This window comes from Vipera ursinii (assembly GCF_947247035.1).
Source record: "Vipera ursinii genome assembly, chromosome: 1".
NCBI classification, from domain to species: domain Eukaryota; kingdom Metazoa; phylum Chordata; class Lepidosauria; order Squamata; family Viperidae; genus Vipera; species Vipera ursinii.
In genome coordinates this window covers 269,903,282-269,929,022 of record NC_139512.1, presented here as the reverse complement: position 1 = coordinate 269,929,022, position 25,741 = coordinate 269,903,282, and the positions used below count along the sequence as shown (strand labels likewise).

General features: G+C 46.2%; 2 protein-coding genes across 3 annotated transcripts in view; one reads left to right on the top strand and one right to left on the bottom strand.

The window, feature by feature from the left end:
• Positions 1-25,741, bottom strand: part of LOC310643865 (uncharacterized protein) — a 707,877-nt gene that overhangs the window by 43,546 nt on the left and 638,590 nt on the right. The gene's annotated exons all lie outside the window — the stretch shown is intronic.
• HIVEP2 (HIVEP zinc finger 2) overlaps positions 25,411-25,741 on the top strand; it is a 140,237-nt gene continuing 139,906 nt past the window's right edge. Inside the window, exon 1 of the mRNA XM_083368180.1 lies at positions 25,411-25,551. The gene's annotated coding sequence lies outside the window, so the exon portion shown is untranslated. The remainder of the gene's footprint in view (positions 25,552-25,741) is intronic.

The following is a 25,741-nucleotide window of genomic DNA, read 5'->3' as shown; positions in this document are numbered from 1 at the left end:
TTCCATTTCAATGAGGTCTATCTTATTTCTCACATGCACCAGGATATTATCTATGAAGCTAATAACATTGTAATCGGATTTCAAGTACGATACTGCAGCATGCCTTGAAACTCACTTAAAATATTTTTTTCAGGGTGGAATAAATAAGAAATATCTATTGATGTGTCTTATTTATAAACTATTTGGTTGGTTTTGCATTTTTCCTGAAAGAACAAGGGCATGCTTAAAATCTAACATTGGCTTCAGTGACTCAGAGCAGCTTTGATTTGCTTTATCTAGTTCAGGGGTAGGCAACTTCGGCCATTTTATGACTCATGGACCAACTCCCAGAATTCTTGAGTCAGCTGACTCAGGAATTCTGGGAGTTGAAGTCCATGAGTCATAAAAGAACCGAGGTCGCCTACCCCTGATCTATTTAATCAGACTTCCTGATAGGGAGAGATAAGCTGGCTACACTGATCCCTATGCTGTAATATCTAGATTAAATATTATTTGATATGTGGGCTACCCTTAAAAATGAATTCAAATTCTGAATCCAGAATTGAGCGTTTAAAAGAACCATCTAAACCACAGATAAATGTTCTGTAGGGCTATTTTTTCATCCAAAGCCTCTTTGGCCATACCTGCTGGAACAGAGGTCTTCAAACTTGGCTCTTTTATGACTTGTGGACTTCAACTCCCAGAATTCCTCAGCCAGGCATGCTGGCTGAAGAATTCTGGGAGTTGAAGTCCACAAATCATAAAAGGGCCAAGTTTGAAGATCCCTGTGCTAGAGAATGAAGGGCCAGTATACCACAGGTATAAAATATATTCCAATACAGTTTCTAATATAGCCACATCACAGAAAAATAAAAGCAAGAACCTGCAAATGCAGTTCTACCTTCATGGCTGTCAGAGTGGGTAGAGTGGAAGGAATATCTCTCCCATATCAACCTTTTTGTGCATAAAGTTTGCCAGAGGCAAACACTCTATATTCCTCTTTAAGAGAAAAAAAGTGAGCTGCGTCAATAAGAGTGCCCCAATTTTGTAATGCCCTCTCAGGGAAAGAATTCCTGATACCATTTTAATAAACATTTTGGTTCAGGATTAAACATTGTTATTTATCCCAACACTTTAAAAATACATTTATTAATAAATGTTTCAAGGTATCAAACTCCTTGCTTATGTTAGGATTTAGGCTAACAGTCAGTGTAATATAATATTTAATTTGTTTCACCAGGACTAGCAAGATCCAAGATCAGATCTACCCCTAGACATTTTACACCAAAATGACCATATGCATGTTGTGTTTTAATCAAGAAATGCTGCCATTTATACCTGTACAGCAATGTCTGATGTAAGTACATAAGTTACCATTTTGCATGACACCATCTTGAATGTATCAACACTTGTCCCCTTTGCCTTCCCAAGCAACTGCCCATGTCTCTGCCATGGAAACTTGCTAGGTGACTTTGAGTCATTCCCTCATTCCAAGCCTAACCCATCTTATAAGAAAAAAATTGGAGGGAAAATTGGAAGACAGAGCATTGCCTAAGTTTCCTAGAGGAAAAATGGGGCACTTCATCTAATCTGGTCATTCTAGGGGCTTTATATCATCAGAAAAATGTATTTCTATTTCATTCTATACTTAAGATCTTAGACTTTAGTATGCCAAAGCTGGATCATGACATCACATCATTGATATTTCACTACAGGGTTCCAGCCTTATGCAGCTGTATATGTCATCTATATGAAAACATTCCTGTATTTTAAGGCACCGGGCATAAATCTATGTTAAAGAACTGGAAGAAGAAACAGTAAGGCTCTAAATTTGATCAGTTATGGACTAACATTTCATGATCAGAAGTAGATGAATTTTTTATTCATTGGCTTTCCCCTCCTTCCCCAGCATGTATTCTGCCTTCTTCTCAAATCCTCAAAGGACGGATCCAAATAAAACATTAGTAACTGAGCTAATGCAATCCTTGTCCTTGTGAGAGTAGTCTTTCCCCCAAAATGCTTCGAAATAATGAGTGAGAGATCCTGTCTTCTGATTTTCAGAAACTTTATTCCCTAAGGCTAAATTTCTTACTTTTTTTGTCACTCTATTATGTGGATTGAACCAATCATTCCACAGTACTGGGAGAATTTTAAGTTCATCTGATTTTTTTTGCATTTGTTTCTATGCTCCACATATATCCCTTTACATCATGAATTTATTATAATATGCTAAAATGTCTGAAGTATATTTTACAAAAAAGGTTATGAGTTTCCTATTACAAGCAGCTTTTTAAATACCCTTTATAGAATTTCTTTTAAGAGAGAGAATGTAATTTCATAATGTTTTTGCTTGGATTTCTGGATAAGCATAATCCAGCAATAGGATTTTGAAATACCGTCAAGTATTGTTTTTAAAAGGAGAAGTGCTTTATTTCAGCCCCACAACAATTTAAATAATAATAATAAATTACCATTCTGTACAGGAAATACCCTGGCCTGAGGCAGATTTATAAAATAAAACTCTATTTTGAATAAGAAGAGTTTAATTTCAGCTTTGAAGCAAACCTTGGAAATAAATACAGTTATAACACCTTTGCCTGGAGCATTAAAGCAGTTTTTGAAAATAAAATGCTGTTCTAATTATAAAGATCCTTGACTGGAAGCAACATTTCATCTCAGCCACTCAAATCTAGATTTATTGTGGTTAGCAGCAGATACTGGCTACTCCCAACTGTTTCTCCCCTGAAGATTCCCACGTGTAGCAGAGAGGAAGCTCATCTTCATGTCTCTCTTATGTTTTCTAAAGATAGAGAAAGTGAGTTCACAAGACCCAGCAAGCACTGATGTATGCCATGATCAAACTGGATATTCAGTACCAGTGTGATAAGCTGGAAGCAACATTTCTTCTTTGGCTTTTTGATTAGGGAAACTACAGCTGACTTTGGGTAGAATGACCCTGACCACAAAAAAACCCCCCACCAAGTACTCCTTGACTTATAACAATTCATTTAGTGACTATTCAAAGTTACAATGGCACTGGTAAAAGTGACATGACTTTTTCACACTTACGACCATTGCAGCATTCCCATGGCCACGTGATTAAAATTTGGACGCTTGGCAATTGGAATGCATTTATGACAGTCACAGTGTCCCAGAGTCATGTGATCATCGTTTTTGACTCTCTGACAAGCAATGAGGAAGCCAGATTCGCTTAACAACTGTGTTACTAACTTAATTGCAGTGGTACATTTAACAACTGTGACAGAAAGATTGCAAAGTGGGGCAAAACTCATTTAACAAACTGTCTTGCTTAGCAACAGAAATTCTGAGTTCAGTTGTGGTCATAAGTCGATGACAATCTGTAGTTAGTGGGTATGATCCGTACACTGTAGACCAGGGGTCCCCAACCCCCTGTCCATGGACCGGTACCGGGCTGCGGCATGCCAGCAACCGGGCCGCACAAACAAGCAAAGCCTCATCCACGGGATGCAGGCAGCACCCCAAACCATGCCCCCTCCGGTCTGTGGAAAAACCTCTCTCCTCATAACTAGTCCCTGGTGGCTAAAAGATTAGGGACTTCTGCTGTAGACTGTGGAACAGCACAGATTATTTGGTAACAATAATTACATTTCTATATTTATTATAGGAGGGTTTCTAAATCTTGGCAACTTGACAATGTGTGGACTTTAGTTCCCAGAATTCCCCAGGCAGACCACAGTATTTAGTATCTATTTGATGTTATATGCATACTCAAATCTCTTCTTTTATTTTGGCAAAACTTAAGTAGATATTCTGCTTCAGTTTGATGTTTCTGAGGGAAAGCAGCCAAAATCATTATATCATTTTCTTCAAAGAATATGAACCAACCTTAAAAAAACCCCAAGAACAAAACCCTTAAGTTTGCCACACTATACAGCAGTGTTTGTTAATCTCGGTAACTTTAAGCTATATGTACTTCAACTCCCAGAATTCCCTAACAACCACTCTGTGTCACCCAGACACTACCTAGATGCTTTGTGAACACTCATAATATGATGATAAGAGAGTAACAATCTTCTTATAAGCCAGGGGTGTCCAAACTTTTTTCAAAGAGGGCCAGATTGGATGAAGTGAACATGCTGGAGGGCCAAACATTTTTCCTAACATTCTTTGAACAATTACAATTAAATGCAAATGAATTATTTTATGCCAAGTTAATTGCAAATGGCAATTACAGGCCCACCCGGCCCACGCCAGCAGCTCCTCGGCCGCCGCCCGGCTCAGGTCCTTGTGGTACCAGAGCGGCCAGCCCAGCACCGCCGGAGGCCCCGCACCCGGGAGCCCCAGCGCCGCCGGAGCCGCCGCCATGGGCAGCCGCGGCGTGCAGGGAAGGTGCTCAGCGGGATGGGCGGGCAGGCCGAGACCCCCGCCGGCCACCCCCGCCTCGCCCACAGTGCCGCATGGCCCGACCAGAGACCCCCGGCCGCTCAGGGCATGCCCGGCCCAGCGGCTCCTCCTCTGGGCTGCGCTCCGGCCGGGATGAGGGCGCGATCCGCTCTCCGCGGGCTTCCCCTGCGCACTGGAGCTGCCCCGGGCCCCGAGCAGGCCTGGTGGAGGAGGAGGAGGAGGCGGAGGAAGCCGTGTGGAGCCCCGGAGCCTGGCTGGTGGGGTGGGGGCGGCAGCTGGGCCGGCCTGCGCTTCCTGGGGCGGCCCCTTGGCGGGGGAGGCGGGAGCAGCTCCCGAAGGGGCGGCCCTCAATCAGAAGGGAGGGCCGTGGGAGGGCCGCATTTACATACAGCAGGGAGGGCTGTTGCGGGCCGTATTAAACTGCCCCGCGGGCCGCAAATGGCCCGCAGGCCGGACTTTGGACATGCCTGTTATAAGCTATGGCATATTGACTCTGGATACAGTGTACATATAGTAAGATGGGTAGCCACTGACAGAATTATCCTAGAATTTGACTAGTTTTTTTTAATGGCCATCTCCACATCTCATGGCCATAGTTTCAGCAGTACAACTATTGTTACTATATTGAATAAAAAAAGCAAACTTCCTTTCAGCAATCCTGAATCTTTTTACTGTCAGCTTCAGTGACTGGTCCCAAATCTCACTGTATATATACAGCAGTGCTTTTTATATCTGATTTTCCTTGCCATGCATGTTTTTTTATATTCAACTACCACTTATTATGTCATGTCTGTTATGCCATAGCCTTTCCTGACTGAAAAACCTTTCTCATTTTGATTGCCCTTTTCTGCAGAGAAAAGAACTATACATAGTACAGGTAGTGAGAACAATTAATCAGTGGAACAACCTGCCTCTAGAAGCTGAGAATGCTCCAACACTGGAAGTTTTTAAGAAGAGACTGGACAGCCATTTGTCTGAAATGGTATAGGGGTTGAGCAGGGGGCTGGACTTGATGACCTCTAAGGTCCCTTCTAACGTTGTTGTTGTTATTATTCCTCGACTTACAACAGTTTGTTTAGTGACTGTTCAAAGTTACAAAGACACTGAAAAAGTGTCTTATTACCGTTTTTCACATTTATGACTATTGCAAGCATCCCTATGGTCATGTGATCAAAATTCAGATGCTGGGCAACTGACTCATATTTATGACGGTTGCCGTGTCCCAAAGTCATGTGATCACCTTTTGCAACCTTCTGACAAGCAAAGTCAATGGGGAAGGCAGATTCACTTAACAGCCGTGATACTAACTTAACAACTGCAATGATTCACTTAAGAACTGTGGCAAAGAAAGGTCATAAAAAGGGTCAACATTCACTTAACAAATGTCTCGCTTAGAAACAGAAATTTTGGGCTCAATTGTGGTCGTATTGCACCAGGCTATAAGTGGATTTTTTCCCCAGACGGTATGTATATGCCAGACTAACATATACTATGCTACAATTATTTAAATTAATTTAGGGCTGTCTTGCTCCCTCTCTCTTTTTAATCATGCAGCCTGGATGGTATTTCTTTGGATGACAAAGAGTGAATAAAAACTATGCTGCTATTAGCTGATATTGTAGCACATTGATTCTCTGAGACACATAACCCTCTGTAGCAATTTTAGTGCTTAAGCCACCTGTCGTTTTCATTTTTATTTCACTTAGCAAGAGTGAGTAAGATTTTCTGTTCATTTCTGGTTTGCTTAATTTTTATAAGCACAGAAACATGCCTGCAAAAACAAACTTGTCTACAATGAATCCAAACAAGATGCAGATCAGGAAAAAAAGTGTGTGATGTTGGCATATTTTTTTGAGCTCTGACCGTGATTTATATGGCTGATTTATCATAATTAAGAAGTCAGGGCTCAGTGTTGAAATAAATTATTCTGATCACAGAGAAACAGTTTTTAAAATTGCTTGCATTTTGCTGCCCTTTTGAAACTCAACCTCATTGCTATGTTGTTTCCACCTCAGGATAACCATTGTCACTTGTAATCTTGTCCATTATGACTTTCCCTAAATACATACATACATACATAAATACATACATACATACATACATACATACATACATATATACATACATACATTTGAAGACTTGCTTGTTGGCTAAATGGTACCTCATATTACAGCACTTTGGAAGTACAATTGGTAAAAAGCTGAAAAGTGATTGAGTGAGAGGAGTGGACTAAGAAATGGCAGGATATAAGTATAAATATTATTGTTTATATTTGTAGTGCTTTGTAGTAATTGATTTTTTTTTTAAAATAGCAAATTCACCTTTTGGGGGGAGGTGTCATTCTTAATTATGAGCACATTAAACATTTATAATGAGTGTGAAATAGCAGTATTTTCCCACAAGAAACTTCTGCAATCTATTCTGCTGAATGATGGCGACTACAGCACTATAGTTTTTCCTTCCACAATGCAATGCTCTGAATGCCCATTTCAATAGAAAGAAATGACATTTTTGGCATACCAAAGAGAGATTCTGGCAAACTTGGGAAAACACTAAAGGATGAGGAGGATAAAAATAAGAAAAGCAGGAGGGGCAAAAGGGAGAATTCAACCCAACATAGTATTACAAAATACTGAATACTATGAGAGAAAGGTAAAACCAAGCAATATTCTGGAAATAAACTCTCTTTAGAATTGTATAGAAATAGCAAGGCTATTTTCTTGCATTTTATCTTGCTGACACGTATGACTCTATCAATAGAAAACAAAGCAAAGAAACACAAATATCCATGGTTTAGTTCCAAAACAACATTTAGTTCCTACACTTCGATGCATTAGGAAAGTTTACTTAACCTCAGCTACAAGGTACCACAAGGAATATACATGGCAAGCAGCCACATTTGTAATGCTGTATAGCTGGGAAATCTGTTTCTTGCTGTCCTTTACATAAGAATACTGTATAAGGACATCCATATTTTTTTAGGCCAAAAAGCATCAAGTCAAATAACTTGCTTTCTATATTGACCCACCAGATGTATCTTGGATGTCCACGTGCAGGATCTGTAAGAAAATCTTCCATATCACAAACTCCCAAACAATGGATAAATGTATATATGTAACTGTATGTGCATGTAGGTGTACACTCAGATGCTTATCTACTCATACATACACATGCACACACACATATGCAGAGAAAAAAAGTGAATCTGCATGGCTATCCTATGTTTCCTGCCATTCTTCTCCCCAATATAGTGCAAATGCAGTATAACTTGAATGAAAATAAAAGACAAGATCGTGACATATGAAAGCAAGCACACAAACTTTCACGAATACTTCCCAGTTTCTCTGTTGTGTAAGTGTAAATACTAAGTGCAACAGACTAGAGTAAGTTCTGCTAAATACTAATTTCTTCTACATACCGAGCCAGAATTTCACACAGAGGAAGCCAGATTATGAAAAGTTCAGGATAAAAACTGTGACCAAATTTTCCAGTGTCATCAACAATCAACAGGCATACTAAAATGATGAGGTCTTCTGGAAATTTTGGCATGGTGTATGGTTGGCACATCAAAGGTTTGGTAATCATCTTTGTTGTATTCACAGAGATCTATAAACATAATGCCCCATCTTCAATCTCTGTCTGAAGATGGAAGGATCTTTTGGAACTACAGGAAAAATGGTGCTGCAGGAAGCAGAGAATATTTTTTTTCTCATGTAAGCTTCCACTGGATCTCTATCCTTAAAAACGGTTTGGACTAATTCATGTAAATCATAGGGACCAGTGGCTATTAGATTTAATGTGTAGCTGCCTTTAAAGACCATCTGCTGGGAGACCAGTAGGCTTCCTTATGCAATAAATTACCCAATATGAGAACAGAATGCTGGACTAGAAGAGCCAAGAGTTTGATCAAGCAGGGTGTTGCTCAGGTTTTCATGTTATGTTCTTACCTTTAATCAACTGAATCCAATTGTTCAGTATACCACCTTTGGTATATATGTAACTGCTTATAAAATTTCTCTCTCTCTCTCTCTCTCTCTCTCTCTCTCTCTCTTCCTTCCTTCCTTCCTTCCTTCCTTCCTTCCTTCCTCTCTCTCTCTCTCTCTCTCTCTCTCTCTCTCTCTCTTTCTCTCTCTCTCTCACACACACACACACACACAGACAAATATTTCACTCAGGAAGAAGGAAAAGACAAGGAATTTGAGAAACTTACTATATAAAACTTAGTATTTAGAGTTGTTTTTATTTCATATATCATATACTAGGCATTTCAAAACTCTCAAAAAGTCCAACAAATAAAACTAATTCTAATATTTTCAAATTATCACTTATTTCATTTTTTTGCAGCATTGCACTTCAGAGGTAAAGATGATTAGAACTTTGATATAAAGAATTAAGCATGATATACAAAGTGTTCTAGTTAAACCCAACAGTGAATCAAAGATTCACACCAGCATACCAACTCTCTTAGCATTGGCAAGTTTTGTCTGGAGCAGGATATAGGTGCTAAGAATGTCTGCTTTGCACACTATAATTGCTGTTAATTTCATTCCTGGATAAAAAAGAAAAGAAAAGAATAAAGCTGAGAAATCACAGAGTGCTATGGTTTTTCAGCTTATTTGCTAATAAGAACAGTAGTGCCGTTTTCATGATTCTTCTTTGTATTTCTTAGAAAAGGTAGGGACAACTCCTATGTCCACATAAAAGTTGGCCCACAAGAAAAGCTGGACATGAAATGTTTGAAGTTTATGGTTTCTGCAGATCATTGTTAGAGTATGGGAAAGTAACTTGCATATGAAGCCAATGGGAAAACATAATCTACATATCTGCATTAGTGTGTATGAATTCAAAAGAAACAACAGATAAAATGATACATTGTGTTGAAGCACTCCATAACGCCCCTGTGCAGATGACCCTAGGATAATAAGTGGCTGAGAGTTGTTTTGGGTATGACTGTCTGAAGAAGGAAGGAAGGAAGGAAGGAAGGAAGGACCTTGATAGTTGAATTTATTGTTGATAACCCATTACCTGTAAAATTGCACTAATTTTAATTTTGGATTAACTACAATTGTCAAAATACAGCACACATACAGAAATTATTAGCATGTACAAAATACACAAAGTTTACCCTGGCTTAAGTATTTTAGTTGGACTAAATTATTTTCTCCTAATCTTTATAATGTATGGGTGGTGCTTCTTCTTAATGTTGATAAAGATTCTCAATACTGCACTAAAATAGAATAGCATTTCCTATTCACGCTGCTACAAAATATAAAATGACACAATATTTTCCTTTGAAGTTATCTATTTATGGACTGTGGAGCATTTCAGATCTTATGGAGAGTTCTTATAACCATTCCTACTATTCTGTTTTAAAATAACCAGAAGAACAGCAGAGATAAAGTCCTGAATGCTGCTGCTTGGAGAATAAACATTGAGGAATGATATAACTTACTATCTTGTTTATTTGTTTAATTGAAATAATGCCAGCTTCTGGAACTTTGCAGATCCAGTTAAGGCTGAACGAAATGGAATGGTGGCTAATTGGAAGACCCAATGAGTCAGTCGGTTTGGTTGCGAAGCAGGGCATTCATAGCAGGGCTGGAGTAGGCTGGAGTGGGCAGTGACTGTGGTGGAACAGATAGGTGATTGAAGTTTCCAAAACCAGTTGGACAGCTCCCAAGAGGTGCTGACCCTACCTTTTCTCTGCTCTTATTATATCTGCAGAGCATTGCCCAGTGGCCCTGTTTAAGATTACTTGGATCCTCCTGAGTAAGGTGTGTGTGTGTGTGTGTGTGTGTGTGTGTCACAATGTACTTTCAGAAATTGTTGATTTACCTAGTGGATAAAATTGTTTTGAACCATTTCAGTTGGAGACCAGGTATGGTCCTTTGGAGATCCCTGGGAAGCAGACTTACCTAGTTATCTGGGACGACTTTGATCCTATTGGACCAAGGACATGGATGAAGCCTTGGGACTGTTAGCATGGCCACCTGTAAAGTAGATCTATGTCCCTTCTGATTGGTCAAGGCCGCCAAGGAGGTAGCCTGTGGGTGGATTCAAATGATGGTTAATTTGTCCTTGAGGGAGGGGGTGTTCTTGGCAGATCAGTCATGGCTAAAAGGGCCTTTGCTCATCTTTTTTTAAAAGTATTTTATTAATTTTCTATTATTACAATTCATTAGTGCTTAATGAACAATGTATTGTCTGGGTTAATTTTTTGCTTAGTAATAGAAGTGAAGTTCTTACTCTCTATCTCGTTTTTCCATCCATTGATAAAATAAGTTCCATGTCTGAAAATATTCTGTGTCTTCTTTTTCTTTGATTCTCCATGTAAGTCTATCACTTCAGCACAGTCCAGTATTTTCTTGATTATCTCTTCCTCCTTTGCTCATCTTCATATTGTGCATCAGAAAGGAACAAATGTCTTCCGCATCAGTATGGGATATTTATACAAGGTATTCCCAAACAAAAATAGTTAGATCCCTAATATTGGCCTGCCTATAGCAGAAGAAATGCCGTAATTGGCATTTCAGACAAGTAGATGAGAATATACTGTATGTATGCATAAATGTATTTATGCAATGTGCGAGAAACAGATGGGAAGAGGATCAAACTGTACATGTACGCTATGTAACTTGCTCCAGCTGTTTTCAGTGTTGCTGCACTGAAATTCAACGTTCTGCCCTCTCTATTTCACAAAATAGTTCCCTATTAATATTATATTGGTGTGGGATGTGGTGGCTCAGTGGGTTAGGACGCTGAGCTTGTCGATCAGAAGGTCGGCAGTTTGGTGGGTCGAATCCCGAGTGCCGTGTAACAGAGTGAGCGCCTGTTACTCATCCCAGCTTCTGCCAACCTAGCAGTTCGAAAGCACGTAAAAATGCAAGTAGAAAAATAGGCACCACTACGGTGGGAAGGTAACAGCGTTCCGTGTGCCTTTGGCGTCTAGTCATGCCGGCCACATGACCACGGAGACATCCTCGGACAAGCGCTGGCTCTTCGGCTTTGAAACGGAGATGAACACCAGCCCCTAGAGTTGGAAATGACTAGCACGCATGTGCGGGGGAACCTTTACCTTTACCTAATATTATATTACCCTGAATTTAGAGTTTATGAATTTCCTAACAAAACTTGGCAACAATCTAAAAATGTTGAGTTAATTCGCAAACATCCTATAGCAAAGCTGAAGAGTTCTTTTATATCAATACAAGTGAAGACTAGTTAGCTTAAAGATACATATTTTCTTCCTTCTTACCTTCCCCATAAGAACTGAATGTTCCAGAGGTGGATGCCATCATCAGCTACACCCCTTTTTACCTCTTTGCCAAGCCTCTAATCTTCCCATCTACATTGCTCAAAAGGCACCTAGGATTTCATTTATTAATTAATAGGCTACCCATCTCACTGTCCAAAGTAACTGTGGCTGGCTTACAATGTGATAAAATAGTTATGGTACACTTCTGGTTTGCTTTTAAATTTCTGAAGTTTGGATATCTGGTCTTCCTGGCCAATCAATGCTTCTCTAGCATTTTATTTTATATAATTCTTCTAGATAACTCTTGTTTATATTTAGCATTTCTTTTTTAATAAGTATGCTGTTACTGTCGGGCCTCGGCAGCCCGACACACGAGGGGGGGCCCCTCCACCCCCCCGGCACACCCGGCTTCCCTCCCACCGATCTCACCTGGCACCGACACGGCCCGGAGAGTCCAGAGGCCCGCGACGCTCCTCCCGCCGCCTCCGGACGCGCCGCGGCTGTTTCCGACCCCACCTGGTTCCAGCATGGCCCAGAGAGTCCACAGGCCCGCGACGCTCCTCTCGCCGCTTCCGGACGCGCCGCGGCTGCTTCCTGCGCCCGGCGGCGCGGCATCCAGGGGCTCCCCGGCGTGGAAGGCTCCGAGTCCCGAGCCTTCTCTTCTGGCGCTTCCGGATGCGCCGCAGCTGCAGCCCTCGCCTGGCGACGCGTCGACGCGCGGTTCCCCGACTCGTGAGCAACGGACCCCGGCCTGCAGCCTGCCCGGTGGAGGCCTGAGCCGGCGCAATGACTCTGCGGCCTGGGGGGACTCCGACACCATGGCTGCGCGGGACTGTCTGGCAACGCTGATAGGGGATGGGTCCCTCCCCCCTATGGTGTCCGGGTGGCTGGGTGACAGGGGGCTTCGGGGGTGGGTGCAGCAGGGGGTGGGTGAGGAAAAAGGGCACGGTGATGGTGACACGTTGGGAGGGCCTTACCTGCCTGAGCGTCGGGCGAAAGGCCTTGTAGGGGAGGGGTGGAGAAGTTATAGGGAATGGGAGGGCGGAGGCTTGTTTGGGTGGAGTTTGGGTGGGGTTTTTGGATGTGTATATAGCAGCGTTGGGTGCAGATAGCAGCCAACGCTGGCTTTGTTTCTCGTTGCGGTTGTTGCTCTGAAGAATAAAGTGCTTCTTGACTGCAGCAGAAGTCTCTCATTCCTGTGTTCGGCATCTACCCTGCTTGTTGCAGGACGAGTCTTGACAGAAAGCCAGCGTTTGCACTAGCATTGCGGCCCTACTGCCTTTCAGCTGTGTTCCGTTTGTGTGCCATGGCGGAGGGTGTGCAAGGGGCCGCGTTGGAGACTGCTTCGGAGGAGGCTGGTGTGGCTGGGGCGGAGGTGACAACCCCTGTGGAGAGGGACGTGGAGGACGTCCAACCTGTTGTGAGGCCCAAAGTACGGGACGTGCAACCAACAGGCCCTGCGGTGGAGTCCCAGGGCGTTAGTAGCCAAACCCAGGGGGGAGAGTGGTGGCTGAGCTCCATCCTGGGGCGCACGGGGCTCGAGCAGGGACGAACGGCCCGACCCGGTGGGGCTCCACTGGGTTGGAGGGAGCGTCGGCTTACCGATGATGACGGCGAGGACTACAGCTATTCAACCGCACCCGGGAGCCAAACTATGGATGTGCTGCGCGAAAGGTTCGGAGAAGTCGGGGCACGTGACGGCGGTTCCTGGGGAGCCATGGCCCCTGAAGAAGACACGGGACAGTGGTCCCTTGGGGGGGCACCCAGCCAGTCAGCAACGTCCCGTTTTCGACTGGCTAGCCCAAAGTTCAAGGTGCCTGGGGAGGGAGGCGTTCGGGCCCCATCCACACGAGCACAAGGGGGGCGTGAGGCTTGGCCGACGCCTGACCGGGGCCCTGGACGTCCCGCACCCAGGTCGGTGGGGGTGTCCCAGGCTCAGACCCGTCCACCTGTTGGGCATTGGGGACCGGGCGTGGTGTGGGGACCCCCACCGCTCACTACATCCTATGATGGGCATCCCGACCGCCTGGCCATGTTCCTAGGGCAGGTGATTAACCATCTGGACGGGTACGCCCATACTTATCCATCACAGTGGGCGATGGTGGTGGCGGTCACCGCGTGCCTCCAGGGCGAGGCTGCAACCTGGGCAGCGGACCTCTACAGTGACCACGCCCGCGAGCTCGGGGACGTGGGGCTGTTTTTGGAAGCCCTACGCGTCCGCTTCGAGGATGTATCCCGCTTACATCGCGCGGAAGCCGAAGTGTTAGCCATCAGGCAGCGAGGACGGCCGGCAGAGGAGTACGTGCTTGAGTTCCGCAGGGTTGCGGGCAGGCTACGCTCGTGGCCCGAGCGCTTGCTGGTGCACCATTTCCGGGCCGGTCTTGATGGAGCTCTCCGGCGGGCATGTGTGGTGCGGGGGGTTCCTGCACGGCTCCAGGACTGGTTCCGGGTGGCGGTGGAGCTAGACATCGGGTTGCAGGATACCCGGGGCAGACCAGTAGTGGCCCCTGGAGCCTGGAGGACCCCGGAGGGGCCGAAAACAGAGAACCGGAAGCCCGCGGCGGTGGCGACACAACCCGGGCCCCCACCGGCGCCCCGTCCAACAATCCGCTGCTTCCGCTGCGACCAACCGGGGCATCGGGCGGTGGATTGCCCGTTACCTCCGCCGCGACCGGGGCCCAACCCTCCGGAGGCGCGGGTCTCGACCCCCAGAAGGGCTGCAGACCGCTCCAGAACAGCGTACCAGGTGGCCGACAAGACACCCCGAACATCGACACCGATACGTCCAGTGGGCCCGGCGGATGGACGAACGGACACGTCCGATGGCTCTGAGGATCACGAGTACGAGGAGGACCCGATGGTAAGCGCTCCGGTGTGTCCTTTTGTGCTGCCCGTGGTGTTGATAAGCCCACGAACGGGTGAGAGGAGGGAGTGTAAGGCTCTGATTGATACTGGCAGCACACGCTGCCTTATCAGCCTGATGATGGCAAGGGAGGCCGGTATTCCCCTTCAGCGGCTCCCCAAACCTATCCGGTTTCAGCAGGTAGACGGGTCTCTTTTGGGTGGGGCACCCATTACGCATGTAACGGCACCGGTGAGAATGGAATTGGGTACACACTGGGAGACTCTCCGGTTTGTTGTGGTGCCGTCTATGACGGAGGCAGTCATCCTGGGGCTTACGTGGCTGGACAGGTGGGGCCCCACAGTTTGGTGGGAGGGGGGATGCCGACACCTCCGCCTCGGGACAGGGCCCCAGCCTCCTGAAAAGCATTCCTTCCTGGGTCCGGAGGGGATCGGTGGGCCGGAGGGGGCCGCAGGGGTGGGCACCGGGATTGAGACACAGGTACCACGGGAGTACAGCGATCTCGCAGACGTCTTTGATGAGAAGGAGTGTGACGCCTTGCCACCCCACCGCCCCACGGACTGCGCTATTGAACTGGAGCCAGGGGCGAAATTGCCGAAACCCCGCATGTACGCAATGGCACCCCGGGAGATGCAGGAGCTCCGTCAATACATAGACAAGAACCTGCGGAGGGGGTTCATCCAGCCCGCTCGGTCCAGGATGGCGGCCCCTGTCTTGTTCAGGGAGAAGAAAGACGGGACCCTAAGACTGTGTGTTGATTATCGGGGAGTCAACGCGGTATGTGTGGAGCACTTGTACCCCCTCCCTTTGGTGAAGGACCTTTTAGCTCATTTGGCTACGGGCCGGGTGTTCACCAAGTTAGACCTAAGGGAGGCGTACTACCGTGTCCGGATAAAAGCCGGTGATGAATGGAAGACGGCTTTCAACTGCCCGTTGGGAAGCTTCCAGTTTAGGGTAATGCCGTTTGGCCTGCAGGGAGCCCCCGCGGTATTTATGCAGTTGATCAACCAAGTCCTGCACGACCATTTGTACCGGGGGGTCCTTGTCTATCTTGATGACATCCTTATATATACGTCTACGCTAGAGGAGCATGTCGCTTTAGTGCGGAGTGTGCTGACCAAGTTGAGGAACGCCCGGTTATATGTGAAACTTTCTAAATGTGAGTTTCACAAGCCCCGGCTGGACTACTTGGGTTATCGGGTGTCCTCCAGCGGGGTGGAGATGGACCCGGGGAAAGTGGAGGCTATCCAACAGTGGCAAGCCCCACGGACCCGGAAACAGTTGCAGAGTTTTCTTGGCTTCGCTAACTTTTATCGGCAATTTATTCCACATTTCGCTTCCATCGCCCTGCCGCTCACGGACCTACTGCGGACTAAACAAATGGCAACGTCGCCGCGGCCAGGGCAGAAGCTTGCGTGGACCACTACATGCCAGCGGGCTTTTGAGGCGCTCAAGGCGCAGTTTGCCAGGGAGCCCGTTCTGCAACACCCGAACCCTGACCTGCCCTATGTAGTACAAGCTGATGCAAGCGACGTGGCTGTTGGAGCTGTTCTTCTGCAACGGCATGCAAAGGGAGGTTTGCGGCCCTGCGCGTACGCCTCCAAGAAGTTAACGACCGCGGAGAGGGCTTGGGCTATCTGGGAGAAAGAGGCCTTTGCGGTCCGCTGGGCCCTGGGGACTTGGAGACACCTTCTGGAGGGGGCTAGTCAGGAGTTCGAGGTTTGGACGGACCATAAAAACCTGGAAGCCCTGCAAACACCCCGCCGACTGTCCCCGAAACACGTACGGTGGGCCCAGTACTTCCAACGCTTCCGGTTTCGCCTCAAGTATGTGCCTGGGGGTAAGAATTTCCTGGCGGACGCCTTGTCTCGGCTACCGCAGTACGATTGCCGGAAGGAGGAGGTGGTGCAGGCACTGGTACCGCCACCCCGCCCGGTGGAGGAGACGGAGCACAGAGCCAACACCGTGACAGACGATTTCCTGCGGACATGTAAGGGGGCGTTGGCGACTGACGACTGGATGCGGGCGCACCCCGACACCCTCTCGTTGCGAGATGGTTTAGCTTGGCACGGGGCCAGGTTGTATGTGCCTGCAGCGGCACGAGAGCAGGCACTTTACCAATGCCATGACGCTAGGCAGGCAGGTCATTACGGGTTCGTGAAAACCCTGCATCTGGCCCGCCGCCAGTTCTGGTGGCCAACCATGAGACGGGACATTGAAAGCTATGTGCAGAAGTGCCGCATTTGCGCAACCACTAAGCCCTCTACCAAGAAACCGGCAGGCCTCCTGCAACAGGTGGCTGACCCCGTACGACCTTGGCAGGACATTGCAATGGACTTTGTGGTTGAGCTACCGGAAAGCAGGGGATACAACGCGTTGTGGACAGTAGTAGACCTGTTCTCGAAACAAGCCCACTTCATCCCCTGTAAGGGATTGCCCTCGGCCCGTCGGTTGGCCTGGCTGTTTGTTCAACATATCTATCGTCTCCACGGGGTGCCACGACGTATCATCTCCGACCGTGGGGTACAGTTCACGGCCCGGTTCTGGAGGGAGTTCGTGCGTTATATTGGAGCAACACAAGGTCTGAGCTCGGCGTACCACCCAAGCACGAATGGAGCCGCGGAACGTGCGAACGCGGCGGTGGAGCGATACCTGCGCTGTTATGTGTCATACCAACAGTCCGAATGGGTGGACTTGTTGTCCTTCGCGGAAGTTGCCTACAACAACGCAGTGCATAGCAGCACTGGGTTCTCCCCCTTTAAAGTGGTATCTGGTTACGAGTTCGTTCCTATCGCAGGGTGCGATCAGGGGGCCCCGGCATCCTGCACACCTGGGGCGTGGATGCACCGGTTGGAGGAGGTGTGGGGGGTAGCTAAGAAGGCGTTAGAGCAAGCAGCAGAGTCATACAAAGAGCAGGCGGACAGGAAAAGACGGCCGTTTGCACCTCCCAAAGTAGGCGATCTCGTCTACCTCTCTACAAAATACCTGCGGCTGCAGGTGCCATGTAGAAAGCTAGGACCCAAATACCTCGGACCCTTCCGAGTTATACAGGTAGTCAATCCCGTCACCGTCAGACTCCGGCTGCCTCCTCTACTTGGAAAGATACACCCCGTGTTCCACAGCAGCCTGCTGAAGCCTGCTACGACCGCCTCTGCAGCGGCAGGGGAGGGTGGCCCGGGACCTGTACAGGGCAGTCACTATGAGGTACAGGAGATCCTGGACTCCCGGAAACGAAGAGGGCGGGTGCAATACTTGGTGCTCTGGAAGGGGTACCCCATGGAGGAGGCCACCTGGGTACGGGATGAGGATGTGTGTGCACCACGCCTTCTCCGTGCCTTCCACCGGAAACACCCGGGGAAGCCGGGGGAGATCCCGGGGGGGACAGTTGACCGTGTTACGGATTGCTCACCTTTCTCTCCTTGCATTCCAGGTGGGCCCCTGGTAGAGGGGGCAGCATGTCGGGCCTCGGCAGCCCGACACACGAGGGGGGGCCCCTCCACCCCCCCGGCACACCCGGCTTCCCTCCCACCGATCTCACCTGGCACCGACACGGCCCGGAGAGTCCAGAGGCCCGCGACGCTCCTCCCGCCGCCTCCGGACGCGCCGCGGCTGTTTCCGACCCCACCTGGTTCCAGCATGGCCCAGAGAGTCCACAGGCCCGCGACGCTCCTCTCGCCGCTTCCGGACGCGCCGCGGCTGCTTCCTGCGCCCGGCGGCGCGGCATCCAGGGGCTCCCCGGCGTGGAAGGCTCCGAGTCCCGAGCCTTCTCTTCTGGCGCTTCCGGATGCGCCGCAGCTGCAGCCCTCGCCTGGCGACGCGTCGACGCGCGGTTCCCCGACTCGTGAGCAACGGACCCCGGCCTGCAGCCTGCCCGGTGGAGGCCTGAGCCGGCGCAATGACTCTGCGGCCTGGGGGGACTCCGACACCATGGCTGCGCGGGACTGTCTGGCAACGCTGATAGGGGATGGGTCCCTCCCCCCTATGGTGTCCGGGTGGCTGGGTGACAGGGGGCTTCGGGGGTGGGTGCAGCAGGGGGTGGGTGAGGAAAAAGGGCACGGTGATGGTGACACGTTGGGAGGGCCTTACCTGCCTGAGCGTCGGGCGAAAGGCCTTGTAGGGGAGGGGTGGAGAAGTTATAGGGAATGGGAGGGCGGAGGCTTGTTTGGGTGGAGTTTGGGTGGGGTTTTTGGATGTGTATATAGCAGCGTTGGGTGCAGATAGCAGCCAACGCTGGCTTTGTTTCTCGTTGCGGTTGTTGCTCTGAAGAATAAAGTGCTTCTTGACTGCAGCAGAAGTCTCTCGTTCCTGTGTTCGGCATCTACCCTGCTTGTTGCAGGACGAGTCTTGACAGTTACATTTAAAAATATTAATTCAGCAATTATTATTTTTGCTATATTTTCATGAACATTGATGCATTATGAAAACTTCATTATGCTATTTGTTTATTCTTGAAAACAGTACTTTAAGTTATTATTTTTGGATTTATTGAAGTTTGAATGTATCCATGCCTTCTGAAGTTAAAAATGAAAGAAATTAAATGATTTATAAAAATAAAGAGTATCGGGTAAAGTCATAATAAATCATAACAAGATGTCAAAAATATTAAACAATTAAATACCCTCCTACATTAACCACCAAATTCTAACTGGATCCATATGATTTTTGCAACCTTTACGAACACTAGCAAGTTGGGGCCATGCGTAGCTCATGTTTTGTACTTTTCCAGTGTGAGGGCAGATCACACTAAAAGTCTTCAAGTTACTATCTGAAAGCATAAGCAGCCAATGAGAAATTCTGGAGAACCAAATAGAGTAGTCTTGATTGATAGCAAACCCTTAAATCATTCCGATTTAGGTGGTTCAGTAGTCAGTTCTATGATGAATCTAGAAGCTGGACTGAAATAGATCCAGATAAGCAGTGCCATCACCCAACTGTCTAGAATTTTACACATCCGTTGTAGCACCTTATCCAGGAAGTTAAAAACACTGATGTCTTCTTTAAAAGGCTGGCCAGAGAACTGTATTCTTGCAGTATTGACCATTTCTGTACACATTGGTTTTCCACATCTGGCTGCTTTTAACAGGAGGGACAAAGATCTATTGGGCAGATGATAGGCCTCCAGTCTCCTTGCAATGCCAGTATCACATTCTTGTGCTATGCAAACTAAAAGTTAGCTATGTAGCCCTAGTAGATAGTACTGGTGAACACATTCATCTTTTACTGATATAACTATGAAGGCTATTGGAATAGACAGGACCAATCCCATCTGTATATAATTATTCTTAATGGACTTCTGAGGTTTTCAATGCTCTGTTCTCTGGGTCTCTTTGAAATGGGCCTGTAAATACTTGAAAGAAATGTGTTGATTACCATGAGCAGATGAAATGCTAGTAGATAAGAATTTTTACCTCAAATCACTGCAGCAGAGTAGTTTTATGTGACAGGATGTAAGTAACCTGCTAGTGACTTTCAGTGTTTACCATCAGCTTTTTACCATACAGTACCATGAAGAGAAGAAAGTTCTGTCATTTGAAGTGATGCTTTTGATATGACAGAATCAATGCCTCTGATCACATCTTATGGTCCCTGAAAGACCACCTGTAAAAAATCTTTCCAGATATGTCAGAGAGGAGTAGTACCTATCCTGGACACTATTTGAAAACACCCTGGCAGCAAACAGCCTAAATAGGGTCCTTCAGATCACCAATAGAATTGTACACCAATCCAGTAGATCTTTATGGCTCCATTTTCTATCTGGATCTAGCTTTCATTATTTTGAGCTGTCTCGCTTTTAGTTGTTCAGAAGTAGTTTAAAGCTGAAGAAATTTGGTGTGCTTTCCTACTATCCCTTCTCTTGATTATTTTGTACACCTACTACCTCCCCACTCAAATATGGATCGTATTTCTCTGATTTTACTATATATGAATGATATAATAATTTTTAACAAGTGAATCACCTCCCCCAAACTAATCAAATTGTGGAAACGATGTTGAATTAATCAAATGTGTTGAAGTGTATAATATGTGTATTTTTCATTGAGTTCCGATGAACAATTTGCAACATTTGATGTGTTGTTCTTATGTATATTAAGAAATATACTCAAATCTATCAACCAAAACTTGAAGTATTGAAGTAAAATTCATTAAATAACTCTTGTGCTGAGTTTTTTTTTCTTCTTTTGCTTAATTGAAATGTCTCATTCTGGCAATGTTCTGTTTGATTTGTATCATTTTTAGATTATTTTAGTTCAGGCTCCCTGTCCAGTTTCAGGTTTCATCGGTTTTTATGGATTTTTTATAAAAAATTTACTCTGCCCAGAATTCATTACAGTTAAATGGCTATAATAAATTTAAATAAAATAAAATAAAAAATCAGCAAGGAAACATTGTGGTTATTTTAAGGACTGGTAAAATGAAGGAAATATAAGAACATCTGGATGTGAATCTACGTCATTATATGTTACTGCATTCATCATGGTGTTATTTTACTTTATTTGATTTATAATCCTTCTTAGTATTCAAGTGTGACAATCACACGCATACATAACTCAAATAAAAAAGAATGAACTGAGTGCAGCATAGAAGTTTTATAAAAACCCATTAAAACTGTTGATTGAAAAAGTGTATCTTAACTCATTTTATAATAGTGGAGAAAATGAAAACCACAATTATCTATGGGATAAGGCCTCCTCAACACACCTCAATAGCTCTCTGTAGAAATGGAAAGATCTTTTAAAGTGTTGATACCTAATGTAAAATTTTAATGAGGAAATTAATCTTTTAGACAGTTAAATATTAAACTATTAAATATAAAAAGCACATATAGTAATAATTTCATTAAGGACTAACAAAATATTTCCAAATAGAAGCCTTTACAATTTTTTATATAAACAATTAGTGATCAATGTAATAACATAAGCATCCTCTTATTGCTAAGCTAATTAATGCTTCCAAAGTAATGTAAGTTCTTTTCAGCATTTTTTAAAAAACTGTATTTTAAACCTTTCTGGAGTCTTGTACATAATGTACTCAAGCTGTAAACAGTACAGTATAAACTACTACATGGAATGTTAAGTATGAAGCATTCAAACTTTACTTAGCATTGTATGATTTAGAAAATAACCGATAGCAAAATATTTGATATGCTAAAATACAGATGGTATGACCTCATGCTTTTCTTTCAGCATTTCCAATCACAAAACAATTTGCTCTTCACTATTAGTGCAGTGAAAAAATTATGAACTGTCCTACAGATTGCAAATTCCTAGGTTTGAGAAAGCTTCTGCAATTCTTCTGTATTACCAGGCCAAATTGTGGCAGTACAATTAAGCTCTAATTTCGACTGGTGTTTTTAAATGTAATAATAAAACACTACAGAAATTACAAAGTTTGGCGGGGTGTGCAAAAATTGAATGTAGCTACGAATTATACAAATACCATAAACACTAGGAGGAATTCTTCATTTCAAACACATACACACGCACACAATCTTTTTTTTTTGGCCATTCCTGAAATAAAATAAGTTTTAAAACATGGATCAGTAATTCACATCCATGTCTACCAACCACACTGTATTGATTTTGCATTTGGGCAAAATTAGGGTTTAATTTGTTTTTCAATATCTGTATTTGTGCATTCTGTTTTTTGTCACTGTTCACCGCCCTGAGTCCTCAGGGAGAAGGGCGGTATACAAATCAAATCAAATCAATAAATAAATAACTATATATTCTGATTTCATAATATCATAAAATGTTGAAATGTAGCTCCTGATGGTTTTCAACATTGCAAAATCCACTCACTGATTGAATCAAACTGATGGGCCAACCCCAGGGCACTCTGTATAGTTTTTCTTTTTTTAAGTCCAGGTAGGGGGATGTTGCATTTGAATATGAGGGAAATTTATGTAGAAATCATATAAGCTTTTTGATAGAAGATGGGGAAGACTTTTAGCTAGAAATCAAAGAGAATTTGCTCTTTAATGGACATGCACTAGAATGAAACTTGACATCAGAAATAGTGTGAAAAGTTGGAAGGAATACCAATAGGAAAGAACAACTAAATGCCCTGTAAAATTATGCTCTCAAAGCAAGGTTTTATGCCAAATAGCAACACAGGATAGGAGACTGCAGCGCTGTTGAGTTCAGATATAAACTGTGATTTCTGGTGGTTTTCTCGGGTCAGCACATTACAGTCATATGAGTCTTAGGAAGATCTGTTTTGATTCCATTACATCCGATTTTTCTATAATGCGTTTCATCAGTTTTCTTCCCGCTTTAGGAACAGGCAAGCACAGCCGACGTCAAACATTTTGACTTTCCATTTGGCGCACAAAGGTCCCAAGTCGAACCGGGGAAGAACCGCAACAACTCACCCTATTTAATAAGGCTGCGGTTAGATTGACAGCCGTTAACCGTCTCCCGGCTTGTCACAAGAGTTTACCACGTCTTGCTTCCTTCCCTTCCTGCGAAAGACGAAATAAACTCAAACCTATTTTACGATTCTGACTGTAAATGCTGCATTCCCCAGTACGTATATCAAAACAATACGGATTAGCGAGAGATGAACAAAAGTGAAAATAGTTAACTATCAATTGTAAAACCTGCAGCAGAATTCCTAAGCGAACCGTTTTCCCGCCGGGAAATGGGCAGGGCGTTTAAACTGTTCGAAGAATGTGAGACATTATATAGGGTCATATGCAAAACCAGCGACGCTCTGCAAGCTGCGGATCAACTTTCCAACGGAATAGAAACGATTCACAGAGCAGGCGGTTGCTCTAAAGCAGCGTTTCCCAACCTTAGGAACTTGAAGATGCGTGGACTTCAACTCCCAGAATTCCCCAGCCAGCATAGCTGGCTGGGGAATTCTGGGAGTTGAAGTCCACGCATCTTCAAGTTCCTAAGGTTGGGAAACGCTGCTCTAAAGGTTGCAAGCAGCTGCGAAAGACAAGCTTTTTAAAATGCTGCAGGAATGCAATCGGCGTGGTGTGTTTTTTTTGTTTTGTTGTTGTTGTTGTTCTTAAATTTGGTTCTTCTCCCGGCAAATGACCTTGGCCGGCTCAGAGAGGTGCAGAATCGGGGAAAAAAAAAAGAAACAAAAGGGAAATAGGAGGAGGAGGAGAGGAGGAGGAGGAGGAGGAGAAGGAGGGAAAACGAGCGGCAGAACAGAAGATCCCACCCACATCCTTAAAGGAAATTCTCTAGCTGGAAAGACGCACAACTTTCGCATGACAAGTTGCAACCGGCTCTCCGGGGAGTTCCCTTTTGCAGGGGGAGGGAAGAGGAAGCGAGATCTCCCCTGCCCGACGGAGGGACTCGTAGCTCCCAGCGTTCGGGGAAGCCCCGCCTCCTTCCTTCCTTCCTTCCTTCCTTCCTTCCCCTTCCCTCCCTTCCCCGCTTTGCACCGAGCACCTCTCCTACACGCTCCGTCTGTCAAACAGAGACACGCGTTCGAGCGGGAACTGGATCTTCTGGTTCAGCCTACTTCCCTCCCTTCTCCGGGACGCAATGGGGGATCCGATGACATCACTGGCTGAGCTCTCCCCTCGCTCTCTCCCCTCGTAACTTCTGTTCTGGGAAGTGGTGCCAGGAATAACCCAGTCCGTCTGCAGATCAGAGAGGCTCCTGTCGTCCAGAAAGGAGGAAAAAAAAAATACAAACACTCGCACACGCAACCGACAACCGCGGCCTCTCGGCCCCCGTCCTTTAAGGCCGATATATTTATAGACGTACCTACACCTACCCACACATCCGGATATATGCGCGTGCGGGTGTGTATATATGTATTTGTGTGTTGCGCGAGAAAGACAGCGCGCGGGGGTATTTTTATTTGATTTAATCCGAGGAGAATAAAAGGAGAAAACGATGGCCGATTTGAACAGAAACGTATGAATCAGATACCCGTTGGCTTGTGTGGAATTACCTGTCGCTGTATAAAGCAGAGCTGCAAGGCACCTCACTCCAGACTCAGACTTAGTAAGGGCGCAACAAGAAATGACGCGCGGTGCAGAAGGCTTTCCTTCTCGTTGACTCCCAGGTGAGCTTTTGCTGCAAAAGATGCCTCCCTCCCTCACCTCGTTTATTTTCAATACTGAACCCTTCTCTTCGGGGGAGGGAAAAAAAACAACTGACAGTTCTTTGGCGTGGCCCCGATCCTTGCTACTGGAGCTGCGTTGGCCATAAAATAGGGAAGCGGAGAAGGGATCATCGGACTGTTTCATTAGCTGCCTTTCGGAGTTGGGGGGAGGGGGGGGAAATAGAAAAGCAAGGGCTCGTAGTTGTAACGATGCACTGCCCTGTGGTGTCTTTGGAGCGATAGTTGGAAATATTATTGGGTTGCCAAGTGAGGTGAACAGGGAGTGGTCGGTGACAGCGTCCGGCTCCTGGCTATTCAGTTCCCGCAGGCGAGATAGGGAAGGTATCTGGGGTGGGGGGGGGGGGGAAGAGACAAGACGTATGTGTAACCTACTCGTCCCTCGCTTCGCTCGTCTTATGGGTACGGGGCTTGTCACAAGCCTCCCGTCACAGAGGACGTTTCTCTACCGCCTGCGATGCGGCGCATATTGACTAATGGAAACCGATCTTGCAAGAGACCCTTGCGAGCGTCGTCACATGCTGGGGAAGAGGACGCCACCCCAGGTCCCAGTGTGGCGCTTCTTGATTTGCGTGTTAGAAGTTCAGCTCTGGCAACCTGACTGAAGAGCTGCCTCCCTTTTTGCCCCGCCGGTAGACAATCCGCTTCCCCCTTTCTGTTTCGCGTGTGAATGTAGGTGCGTTTGTGGATGCGCGGGCGCGCGCGCCGATGCGCGCCGATGCGCGCGAACGAGGTCCTTTGCTCGTGGCCTACTGTTAGGGAATGTGGGGAATACCCAGCATGTAAGCGTATATGCAGATTAAGGAGCAAGCGGGCTTGCGTAATCTCCTCCCGTGGGGAAGAAGTATGTGCATGGTTACTAATGAGCAGATGAGGAGGCGGAGGGAAGAGGACGCGGAGCTGCTCGAGAGGAGGGGACGCGACGCGGCGGTGGCTGCCGCTGGGGTCCGGGCTGAGGCATGGCTCTGCACACTTCCAGGTAGCTTTAAGTGGCGAGGTGAAGAGGGCAAGCGCAAAACCCGGGCCGTTCTTGGGAGGGCGGCGGGGGCTTGGCTTGTCGGAGAACCGTTTCAAGCCCCTGGCTTCCAGGGGTCAGGGTGACTTGGCGACCGCCGGAGCTGGTTTCGTTAACTTCTTGCGGCTGTGGGGCAGAGGTGGCATGTGGGAGC